The sequence below is a fragment of the Halichoerus grypus genome, chromosome 14 (genome assembly GCF_964656455.1).
Source record: "Halichoerus grypus chromosome 14, mHalGry1.hap1.1, whole genome shotgun sequence".
NCBI classification, from domain to species: Eukaryota; Metazoa; Chordata; class Mammalia; order Carnivora; family Phocidae; genus Halichoerus; species Halichoerus grypus.
This window is the reverse complement of record NC_135725.1, coordinates 49,274,399-49,297,008: the sequence shown is the minus strand read 5'-3', so window position 1 is coordinate 49,297,008 and position 22,610 is coordinate 49,274,399. Positions and strand designations below refer to the sequence as shown.

At 35.7% G+C, this 22,610-nt stretch overlaps 1 protein-coding gene across 1 annotated transcript in view; it reads left to right on the top strand.

The window, feature by feature from the left end:
* The first annotated feature begins 215 nt into the window (after positions 1–215).
* Positions 216–22,610, top strand: part of ELAVL2 (ELAV like RNA binding protein 2) — a 163,304-nt gene continuing 140,909 nt past the window's right edge. The window contains exon 1 of the mRNA XM_078061316.1: positions 216–236. The gene's annotated coding sequence lies outside the window, so the exon portion shown is untranslated. The remainder of the gene's footprint in view (positions 237–22,610) is intronic.

The following is a 22,610-nucleotide window of genomic DNA, read 5'->3' as shown; positions in this document are numbered from 1 at the left end:
TTTGTTTTGTTAGCTTGGCTTTGCCCACCCCCACCTTCTCCCTCCTGTGGTGTGAACCGTGCGTCTTGCTCTGAGGTTTGTGCATTTAAATGTCATTCTGATTGGTGAATGTTCTCTCCTTTTTGTTGTGATTACTAGAGATACTTTAGTCCTGCCTTCCCAGTTCTGCGCCCTGCACAAGCAGTTTTGAAAAATTAAGTGCAAAAAGCATGACAAAGCAATATGAGGTTGCCGTGGTAAGTGAACTTTTAAACCAAAAATTACCATTTCTTCTCGTATGCTCGGTCTGTGGGTGGTTTGAAAGGGAATCATCACACACAAAGGGCTGGGGGCTGGGAAGAAGGGGCGGTGAAACAAACAAAAAACAGTAGTTCTAATTTTGTTTTTCTTTTAACTGTGGTCAGTAGACATGTTCCGCATTTATCTGGTTGATACTCTTGGGATGGTAATGGGCTTGATGCATTTAAAGTGGGTGAGAGTTGGCAGTCTGCAGGGTCGAGGTGCAGGAGAGGGAGGCAAGGGAACAAGGTTATTGTCTGGTTTCTAAAAGAACCTGCAGCTCTGATTTCCTGAACTCAGCACAGTAGCCGGGTCATTACTGATCCAAATCCTTAAGGAGAAAAAGAACAATGGGGTTATCCTCAGTCACTACAACTATCTCTGTGCCCTCACCTGTACTGATAGACCTCCTCCTTTGATCCTCACACTTGTCAGGTAGCAACATTAGAAGCCATTATTCTTAGACAAATTCTAAATACTTACAGATGACAATACATTCGGAAAGTTGTAGTCTTAAAAAGAGGTTTGAGGCTGGAGAAAAGAATTGCTTACCACCCTACTTCCCACTTCTACCTTCTCTTCTCCTTGCTCTCTCTCCTTTTAAAGACTACAGATTTATTTAAGGGTCCTTCCCCAACCTCCTCTCCTAATCCCTTTTTCTTGTTTTAAAATGGGAAGTGTGTTCCAGAGAAGGATTTCTGAGTTTTGCCCCTTTATCTCATTCACTTTCTGAGAATAGCTATCCAACTTAATATTTGTGGTATACTTAACCATTTCAAGTTTGGTAAAAGATTCAACCTTTCCTCTGGAAAACTCTATAAATTGTTTGGCCAGCTCTGACTTAAACCAACAAATAAAAAAACATTAACAGTGCTCGGTACTCTTGACTTTTTCTGTTTGTGAATCTGGTTCCCTTCTAATTTGTCAAGGGCTGTTGTCATGGAGATGACTGGGATGCCCTATATTGGAATGGACCTGAACATTCTCTGGTGAGGCAAGGCCATCTAAGTTTTCTCATTTGAAGGATGGAATGGAAACAAAAATGCCCCTTGAGAGGAACTGTATTCATGTTTTGTTGAAACCGTTCTTAATTATCATTATTTTTGATAATTATGTGTGCAGATATAATTGCATATGCTTACAGTTTTCAAGACCTATTCTAAAATATCTTTAAGTTATTAGAAACTTCCTCTGATCATAAAAAAACACAGGAAATAACTTTTTAAACTGATTACATTGCAATAAAATTCATGAATTTTACTGGGCATATAGTTTAATAACTTATTTTAACAACTGACTTATTTTTGGTCTCTTCTTCATGAAGTTGATGTAATTTACCAGTAACTATCAAAGGAAAGTGACACCTTATGCAGTTGGCTTCCCAAATCACCACTGTTGCTTTTAGTCTTGCTATTTGTGATCACCTTCTTTAAAACAGTTTTCTGTTTGAGAGTTTAAACACCAAATGGCTAACTAAACTACTCATCTGTTGGTACAAGCAGAATCAATTCAGTGAAACTTTGAAAAAAATGTTAGAAGAGTTTAAATTAGAATATAGTATTTTATATATTTGTAGTAGCAAGAGTTTCAATTGGGAAGTTTTCTTTTGTACTGATATTCTTGGACTATAGATAGTCAACCAACAATATTTCTAACTCTATAATTTATTTTGGATCATTCTACTCAACTGTCATACCTATTTAATTTTGTAATTAATCTTGATCTATACTGGTACTGCCTGGGTTTTTGTTTTTGTTTTTTTTTTTTTAATGAACATCTAAAACTGTATTTATGTAAGGAATATAAACAAAGTAAGAATTCACTACTACTGCTGTACAGATATTTGCAGGTAAGTTTATGGCCTGTATATATGCAAAGTTAGATTACTTGGATACTTGGGGAAAAACACCTTTAATCGGAATTATTTTATAATACTCATAATCTCAACTAAGCCCTCAACTTTACTATAACTTTCTATCTACATATTGAAAATACTGTTTCATTTGAAGACATTCATAAAAATTATTATTTAAAATAAGTTGGGTAATTTAAAGTTGTCTAAGTGATAATAATGGTGCATATCTTATAAACTTAGATTTTATATCTTATAAACTTAGATTACTTAATGTTTAATATCTTATAAACTTAGATTATTTAATGCCATATATTCCTGGCACTTTCCCTCACTAATACCACAATTCTGTGGCCATTTTAGATTTACTAAATTTTCTCAATATGGAAATTTCTTTATATCAGAATGTAATACTATAATCATTTCTTTCCTCCATGTTCTAATTATATGTCATTAGCACATTGGAAATACAGTGGCCATGTTCTGATATTTTCCCTAAACCTCAGTTCATTAGAATAAATTTTACAAAAACAGAAAGCTTGTAATGTTCATAAGAACAAAATTCTAAGTGTTTTCAACTAAGCGATATTCTCATAGAAATATCCATCACTTCCCGTAACATTGACTCACTTTATGTAAATAGGTGTCATACATAAAGGAGCAAAATAGATGAGATAGATGTAGGGAGTGCAGGTGGGTGGCAGCCAGGGTCATCTAATGTTATATTGAACATTTTACCCCTTGTACCATATTTAGGACATGAAATGTGCTTGCAAGCAAACAAGCAAAAGACGAATTGCTGAAGTGATATTATGATTTTAACAATTCAAAAATAACCTTCATTTCTTACTTCTGATTAGTATTAAACGTAATATATATTTTTTTATCAAGTACACAATCTAAAACAGCTAAGAAGTTAACTTTAATAGTTAACATATGTTGTCTACCTGCCATGATCCAGGCATGAATCCACTCGTATGTGAGTGCTTTCCATATATTATCTCAGTTAATCTTCAAAACACTCTAGGAGGTAGGTTTTATTATGCTAGCAACTAAGTAGAGTAAGGTTAGACAGCTTAATGAGCATTTGCATCAGATCTATCGAAACTTGATCTAAAATCAAACAAAATGAAAATCAAATAATAGAAAATGTGAGATAGTTTTCCAAATTTAAAGAGACCCTCCATGTAAAACCCACATGACCTCACAAATTCCCAAGATAGGAATGATTACCCTGAATCTTGGCACTTTCTTTGATAAAACATTTTTGAAGAAATAAAGCTTAGTGAAATATTCCTAATTATAACTCCCAAATTGGGCTTAGATACATTAGGCTAATCTTGCTGGTTGTTTCTCTCTTGGGACAGTAATTATGGAGAATTTACTGCATTCTCCATCCCATCCCAAAAACAAACAAAAGGAGAGGAAGATTAAATCAATTATAATGACAAAAATATTTTCAAATAAGTACCAACAATGCCTACTTACTAAAAGGAAAACCTAACTGCAAACCTAGTTTTCCTTAAAAGGGGACTTAAAATCAAATAAGCAGAGTGATTTTTTTTTAATTTTATCAACTTAAAATGCTATTTAATTTTTCATTTTAAAGACTTTAAAATTTTGATTATAATGATATTTGCCTAAGTAGTGAAATGTTATATGATTTGATAGGTGACAAATCATTTAATGATTTTTTGCCATACTATGTATTTTTTAAGTTAGTTTACCTTGATATACCTATAATCAATTAACTTCCACTGTAATTATTTTGTGAATTTTTAAACTGCCCTCATTTAGTTAACTAAAGAGACATAGAGAAAGTGATGTAGAAAATAGAATTTTCAAATGAGATCCCATTATTTGATTCCTTTTTAAATATGGAAGATTTTAGACTCTCAAATATTAGAAAAAGATTCCATCCCTTTAAAAAGCTCTAATTGTGCTCTTTTTTTATTTATGAAATCCTTGAACCTGAGAGATTGGGACAACATGGATATTGCATCTGCTCTGGTTTGCTTATTTATTAACTTGAATCTGCAAAAATGGAGATGTTAAGATTTTATGGAGATAATCCATTCAGGTTCCCTTAAGTACCAATGAAAAAATGTTTAAGGACATCATTTCCATTCAACAGAAAATTGCTCGATTTTTCACTTTCACCTGAGAAGAAATGAAGGCACTCAGAATAATTCTGTCTGCATGTTATGCAATAAATGGTCTCCTGAGTTGTTTTGTGTAAACATTTTTTTTAATTGGGTTACTTTTTTAAAATGCACAGAGCTCACATGTTAAAAGAGCATTTGAATTTATGTTCTTGTCAAGTGCAGAACTTTTTAGAAATTGATCTGTTTTGTGTCAGCTTTTTATAAAATGAAATCATCCAGATCTGTTTATTTTTATTTTCATTAAAGATTTTAGTTTTAAGTAATCTCCGCACCCAATATGGGACTCAAACTCACAACTCCGAGATCAAGAGTAACATACCCTATTGACTGAGCTTGCCGGGCACCCCATAGATCTATCATGTTTAAACCCCAATTACTATGAGAGTGCCAGTAGCTTTTTTAAAAGTCTGATAACTTTCGATTTTTAAGAACCATGTTACAATCAGAGAACTGTGGGGCTTGAGTGTTTCAACCTGGCAATATTCTAGCTGTTGGTCACATATAACTCAGCTCAACTTCACTTTGACCTTGGAGACCACGCCTTGACAGACTCTTGGATTTTCACCCTCTAAAAACTAATTCTGGTTACTTGCCTCATTTTAAAATAAAATTCAATCTCAGTTTTTATCATAGTTAATAAAATATTTGTATAACTTTGTTTTATCCTTGATTTGAAAATTTACATTACATTACTATGTACTAAAATCATAGAACTGATCAAGACAATTTTCTTTCCCTTCAAATTCATCAAAGTACATAGGTCTATATATAAATAGTAAATAAGTGTAAATATACACATGTGCTTTTGTTAGTATGAAGCAAAAGAGAAAACTTATTAAAGCAGTTTTTCAGTTTTAAACTTATGGGATAATAAATGCCACAAAACTGACTTTTATCTAATGAAGGGTACATTAACTATATTTATTATTAACTAAAAATCTAAGAGTATTTTAGGATAGACCTGTGGAGTCTGTTCTCTTCTATATCTCCACTATTACTTTCCCATAACTTCATACAAAATGTTAATTTCACTTGAAAAATTAGGAGGTGTGGACTATGTTTAAATTAGGAAAAGAATGGAAGTACCTTAAGATTGTTCCTACATAGATTCTGGAATCCTTCAAGCTTTGTACCTCAATAATCCCTTTAAATTCTTTTAAACATGAAATTATTACATTTTGTGTTTAAAGTAAAGTTGTATGTTATGGGTTTTCAAAGCCTCTCAGAGCATGAAGGGTTTACAGGAAAGGGCAAAATAATACAAGCTAGATACAACCACACCTGACAGACACTGACAGAGGTTGAGAAGACAGTGTTTTAATGGATTTTTTTTTAAAATAGAAATATACAGTTAATGAAATCTGAGGTCATTACTGTTAAGAACTGAGAACTCAGCTTTTTGAGTGTTTCCAATAAAAATAATTAACCACGGGACACATTATAAATATTTAATAAAATCTAAAAAATCACCACTCTCCTTTGTTAAGGATAATGAGAGCGAAGATTGCTATAGAAATCTAGACTTCTGATTTTCTAATTTCTCAGTGCTTAATTTATCACTGTTAAATTTGGTGTTATGGCAGAGATGGTATTTAATATGTTTAGTTCTTATCATAGACACCATAACATTTTGGTGTGTCTTAGAATACAAATTAGTGGTATATATTACTCAACAAACATTATCGCATGCTTACTAGGTTTTAGGCAGAGTGCTGGAGCCGGGGAATACCCCACTGGGAGAGATGGCTTTGCTCTCAAGCAATGCACAGCCAGTGTCGGAGACAGACATGTCAACAAATGATTATAATGGAGTGAGATCATTGCTATCCGAGCTATGTACAAAGTGCTTTTAGCAGTGCAGAGGAAACTAGCACCAATTTGCCTGCAGTTGGCTTTAGGGAGGGTATTCAGGAAGTGCTTCTCAATGGAGGTGAAGTTTGCACACTGACTTTTTTTTTTTTCATTAAAAAAATGAAATACTGGACCTCCAAATAGTATAAAGAAAGATGCAGTATATATTTTTCTAGATTTTACATTTTGATATGTACTTAAGGGAGAGCAAGTTTTCTGTGTAGGATGCTGAATTTTTTAAGATTCATTAGTGTAATTTCTCAGATACACTGCCTTTGACAAATGTGCACAGCCAGGCAAGCCTTTAATATATTGATTATGTTAGTGTTTTGTTGCTAGTAGCATAATGGATAAAGCACAGGCTCCATTTTTATTCTTCTATGCTCTACCAAAGCGGGGGGAAAAAAGAAGTATATTGCAAACCGTGAAAGGCACACAAAAGCAAAAGTAATTAAATAACATAAATGGTGAGGGAGATTGCCTGTGATCTGGGCTAGAATTAGAAAAGGAGGTGTAAGAAAGAGGTTATTTGAGAGGAAATGATATGAAAATGTTTTAAAATAGAAAAAAGAGTTCTGCTTTGTAACAATAGGGCATCAACTTAAGCGATTTCACTTTTCTTTGCTTTCACATTTACAACAGAGGAGGGAAGTACTATTAATCTGAAATTTTCTTAGGATTAAGTTTCATCATTGATCAGACTGAAACCACCCTATTTTTCTTTCTTAAACTCCCAATTGCATGAAAAATCTTCACTTCAGAGTGATTAGTACTTCATGTGAATATCATTATGCATTTTGCTTTCTGATATCTTGACAATGCAGTTTATCCCACTCTCGCTGGGATTCTCTCCTGGCAACAATTTATTTCCTTGTGTTCATTTTTAGGAAAATCCTCTCAACATTGTTATATGTATTATTTTATAGGAAGGAAGCATGTAAAATACTCTTGAACTCATTTTACTTGTGAGTTTGAATAGCATTCAGATTAGAACGATTTCCCCAGAATTTTATAGGCTTGCCCAATCCAGCTGTATATTTTATATGCTAATGTAAATTCTATTTTTGTTCCCCTTGGGGGTTTAAGTGATTATAATTGTTGCTCTTCAAAAGCCAAACAGATGATGATTGCTGCTTCAGGAGTATACCAAAAGAAACTGGCTTTCATTAAACCTGCTCATCCACTTCATAATTATCTCCATTTTATCTAGCTAAGAAGCAGGAAAAAATGGCAAGTACAGTTCACTGAAGCCAGTTCAGTTATTTAAACATCACTTTATTGAACTAGCAGGAGGTGTAAAGTAGGGGGAATGTTTTCATTCTAACACTGATATGTAGCCAGTGGCCCAACTCAAGAGTTAGTTGAGCATCAAATGCCAGAGGCCACAGGGAATGAGAGGGGAGATATTTTGAGCCATTCTGAGAGGAGTCCTCTAGTGGATACAATAAATAGTACCGCAGTGACAGCTATGCTGAATTATCTTTTTGCTTGTTCTTCCTGTAAGTTAAAAATGAAGTTAGCTGTGTAGCTTTCTACTAAGAAAGACTCAGAAATGCATCCAAAATGAAAGCGAAATTTCCTATATAATGTAAAAAAAAAAAGGGAGGGGGGATATTGATAAGTTCTAAATACCAAATCCTGAGACTGACATCAGAAGTCCTTCAAAGAATCCTTATGGTCATATAAGCCTTGTGATCTGATCACGGGTCAGAAAGCAGATTCTTATGAAGGCTGATTTTCCTCAACAGATAGAGTATCTTCCCATTCAGGTGACATGGGGCTCTGAGTTATCTGTTCCCTAGTCTTAGCGGGTATGTGGAGGGGTGGTTTTGAAATTGACTTGTATTGGAACATGTTCCTGACCACATACATGCTGGCTGTCCTGATGGCACAGTGAGGGTCCTTGAACTGTTACCCAGGGGAATAGAAAAGTATCCAGAGTCACCAGCTGTTTAAGCTTCCAGCTGTGAGAAAGCAGTTCTCTGCTGGTTAAATGAAAAATTCTGAAAGAGCTCTTTCCTCTAGAGTTTTAGAAACCAATTGTCTAAGGGTAGACTTAGATAAAACATTATTTTCATAAATAAAATGGAAGGTTTTATTTTTATTTTTATTTTTTATAGATTTTCATTTTCATGTTCCATAATAGTTCTGCAAGTTTCAGGCAATTTCACTTCTTGAAGTTTTAACATAGAGTTGTTATTTTACAACCTGATTTTGAAACTTTGTGGAATCATATTGAAAAAAGGGGGAAAGGGGCACCTGGGTGGCTCAGTCACTGGGCGGCTGCCTTCGGCTCAGGTCATGATCCCGGGGTCCTGGGATCAAGCCCCACATCGGGCTCCCTGCTCAGCGGGGAGTCTGCTTCTCCCTCTCCCACTCCCCCTGCTTGTGTTCCCTCTCTCGCTGTCTCTCTCTCTCTGTCAAATAAATAAATAAAATCTTTAAAAAAAGAAAAAGAAAAAGGGGGGAAAACAGTTTCCTTAATAAGAAAAAGGAAATATGTTCCTTAAAGGATTTCCAATAATTTGCTAGAAAGTTCTATACATTAATATTTTCTTCTCAATTCTTATGCCTTAACAATAAAAAATGTTCCAGTTTTCATTTATGTAATTTTATTTTGGCTTCACAATAACCTCATAAAGGAAGAATACTAAAAAGTATCATTTCATTTTATATAGAGAAACAGAGATTCATAGTTTTAAAACTGGAATCTGGGGTATACCAACTCCTTGATCAATACTTTAACACCTGGATCTACCAATAGCTTGCCAATACATGATGTTGGAATTACATCTAGACTGTAAGAGTCCCTTCTAAACCCTGGGGTTGGGCTAAAAATGTTCCCAGAGAATGAGTATTTTCTCAATCTTAGGTCAACTATGCAATTTGCATTCTTAGATCCAGGGAGAGGGTATATCAATGGCATCCTCTCAAAAAACTCTCTAAATTAAAAACTCTATCTGGTAGTGGGACAGTATTAGAATTTTCTTGGATTCCTGTGTAGAAATATGCCAGGGTTTACATAACTCTGATTTCCTACCAACAAGGCCTATAAAAGCCGTAAGTCTGAGAATATACCAGCTGCACCTAGAGCTGCTCTAGGCAAAAATGGTGAAAACTCTGTGATTGGTTTCTCACCTCTCCATCACCTTCTCGTGATACCTCTAGGACCTGGCCATCCTTTGTTTCCCTAGGGTTGTGCTGTCCCTTTACTCATATTGTTAAAACCCAGGGTCTTCTAGGACAATATCTCTTTCCCTTCCAAGGTGACCAGTTGTTAATCTAATAAATTATTCTTCACTAATGGGAAAATATTAAGGAGAGTCCCTTTTTTTTGCCCCCAGTTAATATTTAAAAGTCACTCCCAGGGAAAATGTCCTCATTTTTGTTAAACAATCATGGTGAATAACTTGTAGGGTGGTCATGTCAGGCCAATATGAATATTTTTCTGGTAGCTGCTTTTCTTAACCGTGTGGCGCTCCTTGATCTCTATCACTGAGGAAACTGCTTACTTATCTTGAAATAGGACAGTTAGAAATGAACTCACTCAATGGGAAAATATAACTGGAAAAAAAAAAAAAAACCCTGCCTTATCTCTCTCTGTTTATTAAATAGAAGTAAAAGCTACAAGCTATAGTAAACACTAAAAACATACCCCTACCAATGGAATGCCTGTAATTTCCCAGGGCCATCTTACACGTCTGTTCTTCAATATGACAGGAAATTGCGGAAAATCATGCTTACTCTGTGACCTCACAGACATATGAATGTAAATCAAATCTTTTAAAAGTCTCCCAGTTAAATCTCTTCCAGCATAACACAAAGTACAAATTTGGCAATTATTCTAATTAATCTGCTCAACAGAGAGCCACACTAAAATAGTTTAAGCCACACTTTAACTCCAAGTTAACTGAGCAACTAAAAAATTTGTACTATTTTTTTGTTTTGTTTTGTTTTAAATCACTGGTTCATCAGAATCATCCGTGGTGGTTTTTATAAATATCTAGGCTTAGACTTCACCTCAGAATTACTGAGCAGATGTCCTGGGATGCAGACCAGGCCTCTGTACTTTAAAAGAAAAAGGCCTCCCCGGTAGGTTGAGGCTTTGATCTACAGCTATGTGAGGCTTTCCTCTCACCCGTTCTAAGGATCGCTGAAGATTCACTCTGTGTCAGGCATTCTCCTAAGCCCTTGACAAATACTTTTTCACTTAGTGCTTACAATAACCCTAAAAGGTGGCTCTTATTCATATAGTACTCATTTTACCAATGAGAAATCTGAGGCTTGGAGAGGTCGGGGGAATGTGCCTAAAGTCATATCCCAAGGATATGGGAGAGACAGAACCAAAATCCACATCTGCTTGAATACTATGAACCGCTACAACCCTGAGAAGGCCTTTTAACTATACAGATTGAAAATGCATGGATGTATTTTATAGCTGTAATTTCCAACCTAGAAGCTCCCATTTTGCTGCTTTGATTATCCTAAGATTATCCAGAGTGTACAGGGATTGTTTCATTTTATGGCCTTAAAAGAGAGCTACTATATTCATGCGAGAGGAGACATGGTCTAATAGGTAAAAGATTCTTTAAAATTATAGGTGAACTGTTTTGCTTTCTTTGTATAAAAGTCACAGACGATTGTCTACTTTAGGTCTTTTTTTTTTAAGGTTTTATTTATTTATTTATTTGACAGAGAGAGGGAACACAAGCAGGGGGAGCGGGAGAGGGAGAAGCAGGCTTCCCGCTGAGCAGGGAGCCCGATGCGGGGCTCGATCCCAGGACCCTGGGACCATGACCCGAGCCGAAGGCAGACGCTTAATGACTGAGCCACCCAGGCGCCCCTACTTTAGGTCTTAATTCAGAAACTCAGGAGCTGCTGTAAACTACCTTTTAATTTCATGGCTAAAAAATATTCAGAAATGACACAATGTTAGAAGAGCATACTTTTTCCTTCCAGGTTAATTTCTTATTAAAAAATATTAAAAATTATATAAAACCATTGCTGAGAAATGCGGTTTCCAGTGTGGAATATGCAATTTTAGGATTTGTTCTTTCTGATTTGGGACTGACACCATTATTTAGAATAGTGATGACTCATGTCTAGGACTGAAATCTGTTTTTCATGGGTTTATACATTTTCCCCTTGAATTGCACCAAAAATGGTTTTTTAATTGGCTTTAACTCATGCCCAATAAATTGGATGAAAATTGATTGCCGCAGTCATGTTTGGTTTAAAATTATTCAAGACTGCGCCATGAGTCAAATGAGTGCATGATCGAGGGCAGCAGTGCTTTATGTCCTCTGTTTATGACAAATAATGCTTTTTCAAAATGGTCATAATTCATATCTAAAAGTTAATATATGTTTACAACTTATAAAGCTTAAAAGACAGTAGCAGAGCCACGTTAAAAAAGAAATTTCTCTTATTTTCATATTATTTCTTAATATATTCTTTTTCTAGTTCTCCCAAGACTACAGGTTTGGTCATTATATTCCTTTAAAATTAAATAATTCTGCATGTAGTTCTTGATAGATTCTTGGTCATGATATTAGAATATTTTTCAATGCAAAATTAAATAAATGAGAATATTCAGACTGTACCATCCTATAGAGTTGAGACTGGGAGCCAGTTTCCCATTCTCTGCAGAGTGATTTTAAAGACAAATATTAAACAATATGAAAATTGAATTAACTCAGGTGACTGTTTAGGGCATTGAAATAGCAATTCACTAAATGGTACCTGTCAGGAAGCCAGTTTTTGTTCAATCTCATTATAATTATTTACTGTGTTATGGTTTTCATTTATGTATATGCCATAGAAATATAAGCAAATCACTTTAAGGGCTTTGCTAGTTGGGAATAAAGGTGCATTTTATGAGATTCTCTAGCAACTGCAGGAAAGGGTATAATAGGGTAAAAGAAACGATTAATTAAATGAAAAGAACATCGCTTGGCCATAATATAGATAGGCATTAAGTGAAGGAAATAGTTGATGTTGTTGAGTATAGTGAATATTAGGCAATTCTAAATGGGCAGGATAGTTATTATCTTATATTGTATTCTTCTAAGAAACTGGTGGAGCAATTTCTGAAAATTTTGTCAATTTGCTCTATTATAAATGTATTTTTCATATGTGTTAAATCTCAAGATTTGTTTTTGTAAGTCAATATTATTTTGTTTATGAACTCCAGGGCTGTTCATCTGTCCTCTCTATGAATCTAAGTTGTCTTTTAAGCAGTCCCTGGTCCTCACCATGCAGTATCTATCACCAGCTTCCACCTGCTGACTACAGGGCTGAAGCTTGAGCTCTTCAGCCATAGTTTTTGTGTGTTTTTTTGACCCGAAACACAAAACTACCTGTTTTTTGGATTTATAAAAAAGAATGCATGCTCAGAATTTTTACAAACCCACTAATGCAGAAAACAAAGAAAAAAGGACTTAAAGGTCCAATTCCTATTACTCAAAATAGCCACTGTTTAATGTTCTAATGACTATTCTTTATGCAATGTTGAATACTCTCAACAATATTTCATGGAAATCACTAAATTACAAACATATACTCTTCTTTTCAGTGGCTTATAACTGTTTACTATGGTTATAGAGTAAACTTCTAAAAATTAAAATCTACAAAAACTAAATAATGAAAATTTCCTCAAAACCTAATATGACTGGTGGCTTGGACCTCCTAGGACATCATATATTATGTTTCTCAAAATCCTGTTGATTTGACCTGAATCATTTTATTTTATTTTATTTTATTTTATTTTGTTTATTTATTTGACAGAGAGAGACACAGCAAGAGAGGGAACACAAGCAGGGGGAGTGGGAGAGGGAGAAGCAGACCTCCCGCCGAGCAGGGAGCCCGATGAGGAGGCTTGATCCCAGGACCCCGGGATCACGACCTGAGCCGAAGGCAGATGCTTAACGACTGAGCCATCCAGGCGCCCCAGACCTGAATCATTTTATTTATTTACTTCATTTATTTATTTATTTAAAGATTTTATTTATTTGACAGAGAGAGATAGTGAGAGCAGGAACACAAGCAGGGGGAGGAGGAGAGGGAGAAGCAGGCCTCCCGCTGAGCAGGGAGCCCGCTGCGGGGCTCGATCCTAGGACCCTGGGATCATGACCTGAGCTGAAGGCAGACGCTTAACGACTGAGCCACCCAGGCGCCCCCCGAATCATTTTAAAGAAGTAAATCATCTAAGTATCTTTTATTTCTCTTCCATTTGTCAGCAATAGATGGCATGTCAAGACTTGAGTATGATTATTTCCATTTTAAAAAATAGAGTTTTGTCTGTTTGTGGTAATTGTAATCTCTGTTTTCCCTGTACTCTTGTTTTCTTGCAAGTGTTACGTCATTTTTAATTTCTGCTATATATTTTTTAAAATTTCTGCTATACTTCTTTGGAACTACTAGATTTTACACCTGGACAGTACCACAGAGTTCATCTGATAAGTGGTTGGTAAGGACTTAGGCCATACAAATGAACTACTTGGGGTCAAATCACACCTCTGTCAGTTTCTAGTTGTGTGATCTTGGGCAGATTACTCAACTTCTTCAGTCTCCTAGTCTTTAAAATGATAGGGTTATTGTGAGGATTAAATGATTTAATGCGTGTAGAACATTAGAATGCTGTCTGGCCTGTAGCACATACTCAACACTTGTTACCCGTGATCATTATTTTCACTAATCCAATCTTCTGGGAATCGTGGCATTCAGTCAGAGTGCCTTGCTGATAGGGAATCAGCTAGTCAGTGGGGGAAATAATACTCAGACTCATGTCTCCTTTCTCCAAGCCTAGGAATCTGAGCTCAATGCATCCTTCCTAGTAGTGTTTTTAAAGCCCCCTCTGGGGCACAGAGGTGTCTTAGAGGCATGCATAGCTAATCAGGATGCAGGGCTCTGCTGCCTGGTTTCTCACCTTCATAGCTGTCTTGGGCTTTTTGGCACAAAAGTATTATTTGTTAAGAACCCTATCACTTTCCCAGGGCCTTCTATAAATATTTTGGCCATCAAAACATTTTCATTATTATCAGTGAGCCCCTCTTCTATACCTATCAGTCTTCCCCCATCTCTTTATCCCCTGACCTTGCCACCTCATTCCAAGGGGTTTTAGGTTTTTTTGTTTTTGTTTTGTTTTGTTTTAACTTTTTAGCTTCTTAACCCTCCTTCTGTCTTGATTCTGATTCCTATACATTTGAATCTCTTCCCGCTTGGCAGGTCCAAAATTTACACTTATCAATAGATATATCCTATATCCAGTAGTTTTATGTCAGAATCACTTCTCGGTCGTTTGGCTAAGATCAAGTGTGGTAGTTCTTTGTCAGTATTTTCCTCTGCTGGCTTTCAAATCCTTCCATGATGTGACCCTGGAAGACCTAACCAACCTGATATCTTTGCTCTCCAGCCCACTTCCTCCCCTAGAGTCAGCCTGGTCTCCTCTACCCAAGTCTTGCAGTTTTTTCCTCTGAACCTCATATCATTTGCTCCAAACATACACATACACACGCACACACGCACACACACACACACACACACACACACACACCCCAGTAAAGTAGATTTATATAAATATCTCTTAAAACTCAGGACTAAAACACCACAACATATATTTATATTTTCCTCTTTTATAACACCTTGTAAAGAGGCTCAAATCTTCATGTCTCCTTTTGATGTGGCTAATATGGAAACATACCTCTCGTTTAGCATTCATTTCATATCTAGGAAAATATTAGTATTCTAGAAAACATCAGTGCCGTATGAGTTAAATAATGAGCACCGACATAAAAGAAAGGCCTTTCTTTTTATTGTCTTGCACAAGGAATCTAGAAACATCAGCAAAAGAAAGAAAAAGAAATTTCACAGTAAACTGTGTCAAAATAATTCAAGGAAATGTCTATTTGTTACTCAAACAGCTTAAACAGTCTGTAACACCGTTCATCTACATTACATCCTCCAACACATGTTGACAAAAACTGACATTTCAAACAACCATATTCTCTAATTTCTTATACCAGAATGACAGTGACCAAAGGAAGAGAACATCATTTTTTTTACAATAGTATTCTCAGTATTCCCTTAAAATGCACATACATATGCTCAGTCGGAGAAATAGATTTCCCATTTAGCCACATCAACATGAAGGATTAAAAGGGGTTGGTGTGATGGCCGTAAAGAGCAGTTCTGGCTGTTCTGTGTGTTTCTTCTCTGTGCTAATTACACTTCCTCATCGAAGCCTGGCAGTCTTATGACTGGACTGGACTTTGTGTGATTCAATCTTATCAAATTATAAAGTGCATTTAGGACACAGAGAGATGCTCATTGAAGTTTAAAATGAAAATACCACCTGCTTTTTTTTTTTCATTGTAATCTATGAACTTAGAAAGTTTAAGATTCATTCTTTGATCAGGCTGCAAAGTTTTGTTTCCTTCCATTCTACTTATTCACTGAAAGTCCACATCCGCAGCTGCATCTCCATCAATCCACGGCAATGCTAGCCCAGAAGGGAACTGTGAAAGTATAAACCATAAGCAAATTTTAGTATTCTTTTGATATTATATGTTTTCGAATGTCAAGTGGACATTATTTCCCCATTTTGTTTCATTCAAAGCAAACAAAATCTAGTATGAAAAGCATATTCTCTTGTGCCCTTTATACACTTTACCTCCATATTCCTTTGGATATTTATTTTGATAAATTTATCAAGCACAGACAACCTAAGAAATAGAAAACTAGAGCAGAACATACTGTTAGCCTATGTAAATGGAATAAATATAATAGCCCATAAAAATGTGGAGAGAGGGAATGAGCCTAGGGAAAGGCCAGTGATAAGGAGATTGAAACTGATTTCTTCCAAGGCCATAAATGACTAGTAACTTTTAAATTCTTGCCTTAGAGTTAACACAGAATGGTAAATAAGAATGGATAATATATGCATATATATAATTGAATAATAAAAGTATCTCGGCATAAAATAAAAATATTTTAATTTGATTAGACTGTGATATGTATTTCATTCAACTTGATTTCAGTGAGTAATTAACTGAATTATAACTTATAGTTAATACCAAACACCAACATTTTGAACCTAATTTAAGTAACAATGGTCATAGTTAATGCCAAAGAGAGTAACACAATGTAGAAAGACTGACATCCAGGAAAGCTGCTCCTTATTCCTATTAATCTTAAAAATGTAACCCGTATTCCTAATGCCTCTGTTATGCTCCTGAAAATGAGAAATAATTTATGTCCTTCCCTACCTTCTGGGTTACAATGATAAATATGTAAAAATGCATTGAGCTTTTTGTGATAAAAGGTACTATGAAAATCTAAGGTGTTTTTATTATTATATCAATCAAATGGGATCTCAGACTAAGTTCCTTTTTGAAGACCCACAACTTTTTATGGGCAAATCATGAAATTGTATTGGGAAATATATTGAAGCCACATAAGAGGGCAGGCAGAAGATTTTATGCCTTTTGAGGCCTTTTAAACTTGGTTACAATTAGAAATGGGAGAAGATATTTATCATAGGATATATCAGTTGGGATATTAATTGAGAGCAAATGACTATATTTAAGAGACACTATGTAAAAGCAGGAACTCTAATTCTTGCTTCATCAAATAAATGTGCTAAGTCACCGTTTTTTGTTTCCATCATCATAGTTACTGTGTATCAACTGTTTCCTCTGTTCCAGGAAGTTTGAATATTTTACACTGATGGTTACATTTAACCTCACAGGAATCCTACATTAAGCATTATTATCACCATTGTATAGATCAGGAAATCAAGGTTTAGAAGAGATTAAGTAACTTGTCCAAGGCCCCACAGTGATGGAGTCAGGTTCAGATCAGGATATGCCTGAAGTATAAACCCAAACTCTTAACAATTTGCAAAATTATAGCTCATGGTAGAGTAACATTATAATATCTATTTAAAGGACTAGTTTTTGACAAGCTATACTATTAAAAACTTATGAGGAGATATTGTACAAATATAGGCACTCAAAAGATGCTTGAATCAAACTGAAATGAGTCTTTTGTCATAGATCAGGAATAAATACTTAGAAATAGGAACTGATTATCGGTCATTTGACCTTCACCTGAAGATACGTATTATAAGGACACTATCAGTTGTCTGATTTTTTTCCTTGGTAATAGATTTATAATCAGTTTTAAACAAAAATATTACAAAATTAGGTATTTCTAAAGCTCCTGATATTTTTGCCTTTATACATCATAGAATGTTTTCCTTAAAAATCTATTACCCATTTCCCACAGAAAGGAGTTAATAATGGGGAATCCCCCTAAAAATAAAATTGGACTTTTTGGATTTTTATTTTTCATCATTCATAATGCCATACATATCATTTATTTGTGACAGAAATTAGGAGTGGTTTTTATAATTCATGCTAAAACATTTTTCTGTTCAATAGTGTAATTTTCTCTTTTAAAAATTATCTTTTAGTTTTGAAACATTATAATGTACATTTATACAATATCTTTTTCTCACATTTCAGACTTGGTGAGAGTACATCTTTTAACCCTTATGTAAATTCTCATCTTTTAAAAAGTCCTACCTGTCTTGGCAAAGAATAGTTTAAGCTGTCCATTGTATGCATATTTTCAATTTAATTAAGAAAAACAAAAATAAACATGGCCTAAAGCTGGCAGTTCAAACTTAAGAGTATTTGTAACTAGCAGAAAAATATCTTATTGTCTGATAATTTGAAGAAAGGCTGGAATTTAAAAGAATACTTCTTAAAATGCTTATATAGCAGCCATTATTTAAACCAATATAACATTATGGAAAATGGTGATATGGAAGGGAAAAGCTTGCACAAACATAAATTTCTCTCTCGTTTAAGAATACATACAGCACTCATTCATCCATACACTTGAAATAAAAAAAAAAAGACTCACCTGTTTTCTGGGTTAGAAGATATGAAGGATTTTTGCATAAAGAATTGAAAAGAAATGTGTTTGAGATTCCTTGACTTGTATTTATTGACTCATCTCCCTATGAGTAATCAGATAAGTGCAAAGTTTAAAATAATAGTTTTTAAATGTATCTGAATAGTTTAGTAAATACTAAAATGTATACCTGCACCTTAAATTTTTTCTCACTACTTTTCCTGACAAATTCATTTTTAATTCTTCCACTCCCCACTGTGATTTAAGCAGCCTTAATAGTATCAATTAAGTGTACCCTGGTGTTGATCAAAGTTTTGGGGTTAACGTAAAAACTGATTTTCTAAAGCTGCATTAACTATGTGTTATCACCAGAAGGTATCTTTTTAGAAATGTTGCTAAAACTTAAGATATAATATGCTGTTGTGGAAAATGAAATGCATCCTGTCATGCACTCTCATAAATGCACACCAGTGAATTTACAATCCACTCAATGACAAAAAGAACAAGGTACAGTGCAAAGTCATTAGTGAATCAAGGCACCAAGGTCACTGGTTATATTCTGGTCATTATACATTTTAAACTTTTGTGAAACACTTAGTCAAATAATGCATAGAATTTCACGCTTCCTATCCATAAAAGCAGACCTAAGAGTATAGATATAAAGTGTGCTGTAAGAACCATGTGGTGTCAAAATACACACATGGAATTTTTTTAGTTCCCTGAATTACCCCCTAGTAATTATCGGGGTAAAGAGGAAGGGGGGTGAAATATAACTCTTATTCCTGGAAGTAGGTAAGCTGATTCTCTTCTGTGGTCCATAATTTCTTAGGCTATTCTAAAAATTACCCTAGAATCTCTGGTGGCTCTATCACATCAACAAAAAGGTCAAGTTAACCTCAGTTTATGGTAACTCCTCTGTATCCAGTTGATCTGCTTTTCTCACAATAAAAGGAAAACTTTAGATTGCATTTAAAATCAGTTTCTAATGCTGTAGCCAGAAAACTTCCTTTGCCCCGTGTTCTGATAAAGACAGAATTTTATTTTTCATCAGATTGCTTTAAATTGTTCCTTACTCTTTATTTCACCAAACTTCCCACAACTTTATACTTTTCAGATTGTTTATGCAGGGTAGCTACGACTAGGAATCATGATCAAGATGCTGTGTCCCTTTGCTAGTCCTCCTCAGTTTATCCTCCCCAGATAATTTTTAAAACTAGTGGGCTTATTCTCTCATGGCTCCCATCCCCCCCCCCCTTAAAAAATAAAACAAAACTATCCCATTCCAGGCGCCCCCTCTCTGCCTGCCGCAAGCATTTTAATGACAGTTTACTTTAGCGGTCTATCAGCAGACTGCTGCCTCTGCCACCTGAATTTCAATTTCTTAATTTACAGCTCAGATAAAACAGAATGGAGCAGGATCCGGGCTGCTCTCTACATTGGGTTGGCCTTATCAAGCGTGAAGTTTGGCGCATTGCAAACCTATTCAAGTGATTATCTGTTGAGGACCTCTCGAGCCATCTCCATCTCTGCAGCGGGCTGATAAGACAGCTGTTTCTCTAGCCGCCGTGTCTCCCCGGGCCTCAGTCTTCTTCTGATACAAACTCCGCCTTTGTCACTGTGCCCCGGTGCGGTCACTTGCTCTATGGGGCAAGGGTTTGATCTGAACACACGTGGGGGGAAAGTGCGACTGTGTGAGAGAGCAGAGGAGGGAGGAAAAAGGAGGGGGAGGGTAGGAGGGGAGGAAGTAAGGGAGGGAAAGAGGGTTAGAGACCGGTGGGTGGTGGGGGCAGGGCTGCCTACCGTGAGCAGTTGATAGCTCTGATTGACTGGTCGCTCAGCCCGGCTTTATTATTTCAAATTAGACGTGCATCGCACACAAGTGGAAACATAAATCTTCAATATAAGGAAGAGCCTCCGAGCATCGGAAGCAGAAAAACCGTTTCTTCCCAGGTCCCGGTAAAGGGGCCGGCCAAAAGACTGATTGCCACCAGCTGAGACAGATGGTTTCCTTTAACTTTGGAAACTGCTATTTTTAATTACTTGTATTAATTTTGCATGAGATGTATCGGCTCCAGGAGGAAGCTTAAGAAAGCTATTAGCATCCCTGAAAGAAACGGACACAAAGCTCTGATTTGCCTTTTCTCACCTCCAGTTTTTCTTACTTCACCCTTGCCTGGTCGCCTAGACCTCCCTTTGCATGCTCAGCAAAGACATGAGTTTATCCTGCTAAAAGTTGCTACTGTGTAAAAGAGGGGAGGAAAAGAAATCTGAGGACATTTGTGGGAAGCTTTACATAAATGATCGTCGATCCGAAGCTGCAAATATATTTTCCGAGACACTCTGGGGCACGTGCAACAGATCTTAGTCTGAATCTGAATATCTGCAGTCAAATCACTTAAAGGAGAATGAACTTCATACAAATTTTGCTCGGGGAGGGGGGAAGGTGGGGGTAGGGGAAGAACACTCTAAGCTGGTCTCAAAAGATTTACCACGACACTAGATTACATTTAAAAAATGTTAAACACTTAAATAAACAATTCACATGGCTTTAAGTGTGAGCAGTAACCTAAGGTTTTAGGGGAATTCTCCCTGAGTCTACTCTCTTTACAGTTTTTTTTTTTCTCTCGAACAGGAGTTTAAAGACAAAATATAAAGAGAAAGTGAAGGATGTTTGTGATCCTGCTCACTGCTGCTTCTGGCACTGTCCCTGATGGAAAGTGTTTGCAATATAAAGGGTCCTTTGCAAAATAGTCTAGGAGGTAACTTATCTTCGGATAAAAGACTTTGCCCCTTTGCCAGAGGTGGATGGAGCTGGGGAGGAACTGGGGTTGGGGGAAGCGAGGGGGACTGGGTAAGCGTTTTTTGTTGTTGTTGCGATTCCCGCTGGGAATTTTGAGGATTAAGAACTCTGGAGTAGGTTTAGCAGACTTTCCGATACTACCTGGATTTGCATTTATTTTGCATGAACACTTTGATGAAAGGCAGGCTCACCAGGGCAAGGGAGTGTGTGAAAAGAGAAGTTCAGTGGAGGGTGCACCCAGAGTTCGGGGCTCTAACCCTCCTGACGGTTTGTCACCAAGGCCGAGTCCTAGCAAAAGCCAGCCTAATTCAAAATAAACGTGTTTCTGTGAAGTAGGACAGCCTTTTCCTTAAAGTCTGTGGAATGAAACGTTCCCAAGAATTGCAGTTTCCGTGTCTTACTTGGGAGGGACAGAAAACAACTGTGAGGCTTTGCAAACCTTTATCGGCTCGTCTCTGTCCATGGTGCTAATTCCTGCCTCATTCTCTTGCCCGGTTGCCTCGCTCTAAACTTAACCTTGGTGTCAATTTTCTCGACAACTTTTTTTCTGTTTTCTAAACTGTAGAAGGAAAGTTGACATGCTCCTTTAGGTAGAACAAATAAAAGAGTAATCATCAAGCTATATAATATCTATATTTCTCATGTAGGCATTAAACTGTCACATTTCCAACATTTTGAACGACAGACTCCACCCCCACCCCAAACTGCCCAACAAACTAACACAGAATATTTTTATTCTTCTGAGAGGGTATAATGTTTGGAACTATTGCCCTAAGCCACACATTGTAAACTCACCTAAATAGCTTAACTACTTTACTTTTTTTAAAAAAAGTCACAATAGTAGTTTATAGCATCCTTTATCATAAAATGCTAAAATCATACCCCCCTCAACTAGTGTAAGGGAGTTATTTATCCTAAAAGATATTGCCCACAATTGCTTATGAGTATTCCTGTGAATGAGTGTTGTTCCTTTATAAACTTTAGCAAAATAATCTATTGAATTCATTATTTTTCAGCTTTGAGAACTATTCTTTTTGCAACTTTCTCCACATCAAACTTTTTCTCCAAACTTTCAGTGAGTGACCCCCCCAAATCTATCCATTCTCTGCTGCAGTTTAAAATAATGATAAGGACTTTGAAAATATATCAGAGCTAAGATGACAGTCATAACTCAGATGTCTTTTAAATGCTTTTCTAATGCAAGTTCAAATGCTGTGGATAATTCTTAACCTAACTATGGATGAAGAGGGGTTGATTACAGTTCCTTAATGTGGAGTGTGATGTTTACATATAGTCTTTATTAATTGCAAGATAGAATATGTTAGTATTTCAGGCTATGACAACATGAATTTCAAAGTGAAATCTATATCCAGATATCACTTATTTTAAATAGGCTGTATTCAGATTTATTTTTAAAAGTTGGGAAAATACATGTTACTTAAGGTATACGTATCCATTTAAATGTTTTTAAATTTAGAAACATCTGTTTTATTGAGGAAGGGAACTAGTATTTTAAGATATTTTCAATATCTTAAATAATTTAACTCCATTTTACCTATATAGAAAAAACAACATGTTGAAGATGACAACATTTTGAAAAACATTTGCTTCTCTGCCCAAACTAAAGAAAGCATATATACCCAATCCACAGAATTTAGCGTTTTGCATTTGAATGGACAAGTTTACTATTTTCCAAGTAATTTCTTTAACTACATAACACACAAGCTAGATTTTCATCACTCCA